The sequence below is a fragment of the Sinocyclocheilus anshuiensis genome, unplaced genomic scaffold (assembly GCF_001515605.1).
Source record: "Sinocyclocheilus anshuiensis isolate Anshui unplaced genomic scaffold, SAMN03320099.WGS_v1.1 scaffold276, whole genome shotgun sequence".
NCBI lineage: Eukaryota > Metazoa > Chordata > Actinopteri > Cypriniformes > Cyprinidae > Sinocyclocheilus > Sinocyclocheilus anshuiensis.
Genome location: NW_015554080.1, coordinates 82208 through 90330, shown reverse-complemented (window position 1 = coordinate 90330; position 8123 = coordinate 82208). Strand labels below are relative to the sequence as shown.

The following is an 8123-nucleotide window of genomic DNA, read 5'->3' as shown; positions in this document are numbered from 1 at the left end:
GAGAGAGAGAGAGAATGGATGTGTGTGTGTGTGTTGTTTGACTCAGCCGGTCATGTGACCGCAGTCGTGTCACGTGACGCAGCATCAGCTGACCTCAGCCGTTTGTTGACAAGGAAGTTCCGCATACATTACTTTTTTATTTAATGCTCAAAAATCAAAAACGGTATACAAAAACTAATACAACCATCAACATAAAATAACAGACGTGAAAAAATAATATAGTAAATACTATAGTGTTTTTGAACCATACAAAGTACTTGAATTAATTTGTTGTGGTAATATAAACAAATTACTTTACCCAATACTGTACTAAGTTTTCTAGAACTATAGGGTGTATTATACTACAATACACTACAGTGTACTGTAGTAAAACTAAAGTATACTACAGTATTTATTACAGTTAATACAGTGTGCTGTAGCATCGATTAACAAAGTGTTGTAAATACTATAATATATACAGTATAATGCACTTTACTGTAGTATGACTCAAAAACACTATAGTATTTACTACATGTGGGACAACAAAATAAAAGCAAATAATGAATAAAAAAGGGTGTTTAATACATTGCACACTGAAAAAAAAAAACAATATTGAGACTTGCATGTAATTAAAGATAGGAAAAGAGTTACAAAAAGCTTTTTAGCTTTGAAAGTTAAGTTCTTAGACTACAGAGTCATCACAAAACACTTTTGAATGTTTTCATGTAATGATTCGCAGGATAGAACTTATGCATTATAATGTAAGAAATCTCCTTGACTTTGTTAGTTAATAAGTATGAGAAAGCATCCACAATTTTTCCAGCGTGCATTATTCCAATAAGAAGATGGCGGAGTAATAATATTATGTACGCATACATTGTGCAAGTCACCGTTATTTATACAGCGCTTTTAACAATACAGATTGTGTCAAAGCAGCTTTACAGGATTAAATAAGAAAATAGTGTGTCAATAATGCAAAAACTTGTGTGCAAAACTTGATAAACTGCTTAGACTATGTCTCGAAAGTTAGTCATCTAGGCTTTTTCTCTTTCAGACTGGTCATAACATTTTAAAACCAGTTACATAAAAATGTAGGTTGGTCTAATTTGCATCCGCAAAGGAAGACTGATTACCATTCTGCTAGTTAATCAAACTAACTGTGTTTTTATTAAACTTTTCATAAACATAACAATATACACATAGCATTTACTTAAAAGATTATCTCTAAAAAAATTAATAATAAAAAATGGATCAAGCAAAGACAGCTTAAATAATAAAAATGAATAAAGAAAAAATAAATACAAATACAATAACTAAAAAAAAGCCCCTGACAACATGAATCAAATATGAATCAAACTAGTAATAGAGGCTAAGTTTATGCAACTGTCCCTTGTTTTTACTTAGTTAGATGGTTTAAGCAAAACTGTAGTGTTTGTACCATAGACTGTATAATTTTTTGAACCAGGCTGTAAACGTTTTTTTCTGCTGTAAAGTTGGGCATTTTAACATGGGGAGTCTATGGGATTGTCTCCCTTTTGCAGCCAGCCTCTAGCAGCCAGTCGATGAATTACAGTTTAAGTCACTTCCGTGTTGGCTTCACGAGAGAGCGGGAGGTTGGCGCTTGGTTTTTACAAGTAAGGTCAAATAGACGATTAAAGCCTGTAATAGGCCTATTATTAATATGTGGTAATTGATCGATACTGTGTGTCACTTTTTCCCATGTATTTGTTTTTATTGTAGCTCTAACTGAATAATTTTATTATTTGCTTATTCTTATTTTATTGTTTGCATCAATCATTCCATGTAACATTGATAAAAATATTATCCATTGTGATGTTAGAAACTAAGCTTTTCGGAACTTCGAATCAACTGAATCAATTGCAAAACTATTCAGTATTTCGAAGTGTGTTTCACGCGTAAAAAGTGCATGTTGGCGACACCAGCTGCAACAGAACAAATCAAATGTACAGTAATAACAAATTGTAAATGTTTTACAAGCGTAACCTATTAAATGTAATCTACAAATTATTAAATACTATTAAAATGAAGAATAAGCGCTCTTGATACGCGCTCTGAATCAATTCGAAACAAAAGAGTCATAAAGTTTCGAAGCTTCATGCAGCAGTGTTTCGAAAGGGTCCATGAAAATTAATATAATGTAATTACTGGTGACATGCTAGTGGTGTTGTGAACTGAAATAAAACTGGTCTTTGATTTAATTATGATGTTTAAAAAATAAATTTAAAGGGTTAATTTGTTTGAACGTTACAGTAAGAAACCCAAAACGTCCTAAGATTCAGTGGAGCGCAGTAGCTAAGTCATTTTTACTTCGTTACTGTACTTAAGTGCAATTTTCAAGTAACTGTACTTTACTGGAGTATTTTTATTTTGGTACTTTTACTTTTACTTCACCACATTCCAAATCATAACACATTTCATAAAAGCATATCGTTACTCATTATTTTGAACTGGAGAAATCGTCACGCATAGCAGTGTTCATTTCGTGAACGAGCCGATTCCTTTAAATTAACCTGTTAAATCGGTTCGCTAATCGCACTAAACGATTCATCCGCGAATGGGATTGAGCGGATTGCAGCTGCGAGAGCGAGTCTAGTCTCCAGTATGCATTTTCAAATCAGAGTTTGCAATGTTGCGATTCATGTGGAGCGGGCTGGTTTAGTTCATGACTCTTTATTGAAGAATATGGCGAAAATGAACAATGCTCTTGAAGGCAGCAATAAAGGCGGCATATGAGGAAAACGGACGGGTTTGAAACATTGACCTATTTTCACAGGGAAAACAGAGAAAAGCAATATGAAATCAGAGCAGAAGTGATTGAGTACTGCTCTGTGAGGGATGTAGTTCAGAATCTCTCACGAATCCGGATTTCCACAGGAAACATCTTCATGTCCATCATTTGGACGAGAGTCACAGGAGAGGCGTCACGCCATGGTCTCTTTCCCCGGGAGCCTCCTGTCGTTAAAGGTATGCATGTTAATCACCTCCTCTGTTTTGACGATGGCGGGCGGCTGAGGTTTCTGTTTCCGCCGTCGCTGGCATTTCAGAGACACCCTGAGCTCCTCCAGCATCACGCTGCAGAACGAGCGCTGTGCACAGAAGAGCAAATCACAGACATGTGTTGATTTCGTTTCAGTCCTAGTCTTTTCTAATTTATACAAATACATACGTCTGCTTGAAAACCAGGCCCTGTCAGTGGCATAAATGTCCAGACAAAATTGTAATGAAGCTCAAAAGAACTTATTCTTCTTTAAAAATGTTTAGGTTTATTTGGCTGCTGTCACTTTAAGACCTAATGTACTATAGTATTTGTCCGATAAAGACTTGAAAGAGCGATTGATACAGCAGGTTTATTTGGCTGCTGTCACTTTAAGACCTAATATCACGCTCCCTAAGGTCGCAAAACTCTGGACTTTTGGTAGTACCTAGGATAGCAAAGTCCACTAAAGGAGGTAGAGCTTTTTCGCATTTGGCTCCCAAACTCTGGAATAGCCTTCCTGATAACGTTGCAAGTTCTGCGGCTAAATGTGGCTAAAGTTTACAGTCTCATGAGAGTGGCTTGTTGCCCCACTGAAGCTAGAGGCGGGGTGAACACAGCTCATTAACATTTAAAGGAACATGCACCGAAACAGCTCGCTGTGAACAGAGCTGTTTTTGACAGGGTAAAAATGGTGTTGTTTTACACTACAATTGAGAAGTTTTAACCAAAGTATGTTATAGACTTTTCATTAAGACCCTAAAGAATCATATAAACTTGTGGAAAATGGGCATCCGATGACCCCTTTAAACAAATAAATTTTGCTTGGTTGAAACAGCAGCTACGCTAATTATGTCTCTATTTGGTTCTCTGTTTTTACCACGGGATTGACAGCATTCATTGGCTGCTGTCACTTTAAGACCTACTGTACTATAGTATTTGTCCGATAAAGATGTGAAAGAGCAACTGATACAGCAGGTTTATTCGGCTGCTGACACTTTAAGACCTACTGTACTGTAGTATTTGTCTGATAAAGACGTGAAAAAGCGACTGATACAGCAGGTTTATTAGGCTGCTGTCACTTTAAGACCTACTGTACTATAGTATTTGTCTGATAAAGATGTGAAAGAGCGACTGATACAGCAGATTTATTCGGCTGCTGACACTTTAAGACCTACTGTACAATAGTATTTGTCCAATAAAAGCGTGAAAGAGCGACTGATACAGCAGGTTTATTCGGCTGCTGTTACTTTAAGACCTATTGTACTATAGTATTTGTCCGATAAAGATGTGAAAGAGAGACATGATTCGGTCAGAGCGAGTCTAGTCTCCAGTTAACAACTCACTGATTCAAATGATCCGGTCAGAGCGAGTCTCCAGTTAACAATTCACTGAATTCACAAGTCTGACTCAAAATGAGCCAAAAATGTGAAATCACATTTAGGTCATGAGTGTCCATTGTTTGGGAAAGCTGCTGTTTAAGTGACTGTATGAAATGCTTGAATGTAAAAATGTCCATATTTATATTAGGCTACCATATAAATGGGTAAATTTTCTTTAAAAACTAAACATAACATTAAAATAACGCAAAATTCTACCCAGCTGCACTTTCAAATGATATAAAAGTAGAATGTTTGCATAACGTTTTTTTTTTAAATGGCAACACATTTTGCCCAATGTGACCTCTGTTTTTGTTGTATATGTATATTTGGCAACATACATTTTGTTTTTCCTCATTTCTATATACTTATATGTGTTCGTACACCTGCATTATCAGTAATTATCAGTATCAATCAGTGTATGACATGTATTTTTAGCAGGAGGATATAGTATGTAAAATTGCAAAATAAATAATCATTCATCAATCAGTACTTTTTACTTGTAATACTAAAAAAAACTAGTTTTTAGTACATTAAAAAACAAGTACTGTTGTACTTTTACCCAAGTAAAAATTAAAAGCAGTACTATGGAGTAATATTGTGTTAGGGTATCTGTACTTTTACTCAAATACTTGATTTGTTTACTTCCTCCACCTCTGCTTAGATTTGAATGCACGAATGTAGTAATGGGAGAAACGAACCTTTTCAAAGCTTCGAATCATTTGAACCAATTGCATCGCAAAGCGATTCACTGTTTCGAATCACTCAAAACGCCACACGCTGGTGACGCCTGCTGGTCAAACCTGTGTAAATGCAACAAAAACTCAGGCCAAAACATGCATAAAAACAGCTTTTACATACCCATTGTAAATGCTTTCTTGAAAGTATAATACATTAAAAATTCAATTAAAAATAACAAAAATGTTATGTTTTTTTTTTTTTTATTATTAATTTGCATTGCTGGTTTTGTGTGTTTTATGGAGAGCTTGTCCCCTGATTTCGAAACGTTTTAAAACAGTTATGACAGGCTAACGAAGCCTCGTTTACTGAAATCACGTGACTTTGGCAGTTTGATACGTGCTCCGAACCACTGTTTCTAAACAAATTATTCGCAAAGATTTTTTTTTTAGCTTCAGGAAGCAAAAGTGCCTAGTTGCTTAGTATTTTTTATCAAAAGCAAAAATATCTCCCAGTGACGTAAGAAAAATAAGGCTAAACAAGATTATTTTTCTTGACCCGTTGGCAGATATTTGTACTCGTATTAGGCAAAAACTAACAAAATTTTGATAACTTTTTTTCAGAAAACAAGAATTAATATCTTAAGCCACTTTACTTGCAAAATAAATGCACCTTGATTCAAGATTGTTTAGATATTTATATTAGAAAACAAGATAAAAATACTAAGTAAGAAAATCATTTTTTGCCGTGTGAATGTTCATCATCATGGGCTGTGAATTCCATTTCATACGGACTTAAAGCAACAGACAGTCTAACTGAACTTGAATAACTTATGCAACAAGCAAAGAATTTACAGTCTGCCATAAACACAGAAGAACACTTGCAAATGAAGCAACACCACACGTTACACACAGTATAATCTTTTTTTTATTACAAGATGAGCTTGAACAGTTCTCCACCCATGGTTTTTTCCAAAGGTCCCTGTAGATTGAAGCCGATCTGGAGAAATCCTAGCGTTTGCTCAGTACAGTATTATACAGAAACTCGCCTTCAGATAAAACACAAACATCAGCACACTGAAACAGATCAAGTAGAGGTGGTTTCTGGAGACGCCACTTGCTCTCGATGGACAGACGTGCATAAATGTGTGTCTGAAGCATCTAATGCCTGCTCGACCTACATTAGACACACCCATATAAAGATTTACTACAAAAATCGTCTGTACAAAAACTGCGCTTCCATTTTTTTTCTTGTTATAAATCTCTGTTGAATGAGTTGCCTGTGACAGACGGAATGGATGCTAGTAGAAAGGTTTCTAGAAAAGTTGAAGTTTATCTAAACGACAGAACTTTGGCTTGAGTCGTTGATCAGGACTGAGCGTGATGTACAACCGACGGACATCAGTTCATTGAGTTTACACTGCAAAAAATGATTTTCTTAGTAATTTTGTCTTGTTTTCTAGTGTAAATATCTAAAGATTCTTGAATCACGATGCATTTACTTGACAAGTAAAATAACTTAGTTAAGATATTAAGTCTTGCTTTCTAAATTTATTTAGTTTTTGCTTAAAACAAGCAAAAATATCTGCCAATGGGTAAGAAAAATCTAACATCTAACTACTGGGGTGCCTCAGGGCTCAGTACTTGGACCACTTCTCTTCTCTGTCTACATGGCATCACTAGGTTCTGTCATTCAGAAACATGGCTTTTCATATCACTGCTATGCTGATGACACTCAACTCTACCTCTCATTCCATCCTGATGATCCGACGATAGCTGCTCGCATCTCAGCATGTCTAACAGACATTTCTTGCTGGATGAAGGACCATCACCTTCAACTCAACCTTACCAAGACAGAACTGCTTGTGGTTCCAGCAAACCCATCGTTTCATCACAATTTCACCATCCAGTTATGCACATCAACCATAACTCTTTCAAAAACAGCTAGAAACCTTGGAGTTATAATTGATGATCAGCTGACTTTCTCAGACCACATTGCTAAAAATGCCCAGTCCTGCAGATTTGCTTTATTTAACATCAAGAAGATCAGGCCCTTTCTTTCAGAACATGCTCTTGTTCTGTCCAGGCTGGACTATTGCAATGCTCTTTTGGTAGGTCTTCCAACCACTTCTATCAAACCTTTACAATTAATCCAGAACGCAGCAGCAAGATTAATTTTTAATGAGCCGAAAAGCACTGGCTACCAATAGCTGCTCGCATAAAATTCAAGGCGTTAATGTTTGCCTACAAAACCACCACTGGCTCTGCACCCCTTTACATAAATTAATTACTTCAGAGTTATGTGCCCTCGGCACTTTATTGTTCATCCCAAAGAAGCACAAAATCACTTTCACAGACTTTTTCATTAAATGTTCCCTCCTGGTGGAATGACCTGCCCAAATCAATCCGAGCAGCTGAGTCCTTAGCCATCTTCAAGAATCTTTATTTGACCCTCTAACTCTAGCACTTTCTATTCTAATTCTATTCTTTTAAAAAACTTGCCCCTTTTAGACTTGAACTCTATTCTTTTACTAACTGCTTGTTTTCTTTAAAAAAAAAAGCTAACACTAGCTTTTCTAATCTTTTTGTATTCTATCTATCTGTTTTCTTTTTATTTATTATATAATTAAAAAAAAAAAACTTGCTACGTGTACTGCGCTAACAGACTTATAGCACTTGCTTATCATTGCTCTTTTGTTGATTTTGATTGCTTCCATTGTCCTCAATTGTACGTCGCTTTGGATAAAAGCGTCTACTAAATGACTAAATGTAAATGTAAATGTAAAATCTCAGGAGGAAGTACACTAGACAAATCCAGTGAAGGATTTACTTTGAAATAATTTTCACTCAGAAATTGCAAATAAGTTTCACAAATTATTACAAAGAAATAATAAGTAACATATTGAATTTAAACATGAAATTTTGAAGTAGAAAGACTGAAATAGTATTTTCTCCAGTAATCTTTGAACATTTTTTAAGTGTAATAAAATAAAATAAAAAGTGCTTCAGGATGCTTCAAACGCTCTGACAGCTAAAGCACAACCTGACTAATCACCCAGCTAGTGAAGCGTGGTGACCGCTGGCTAGTAAGAT

General features: G+C 35.5%; 1 pseudogene; it reads right to left on the bottom strand.

Moving 5' to 3' along the window:
• Positions 1-2650: 2650 nt before the first annotated feature.
• Positions 2651-8123, bottom strand: part of LOC107669030 (glutamate receptor ionotropic, kainate 2-like) — a 66074-nt pseudogene continuing 60601 nt past the window's right edge.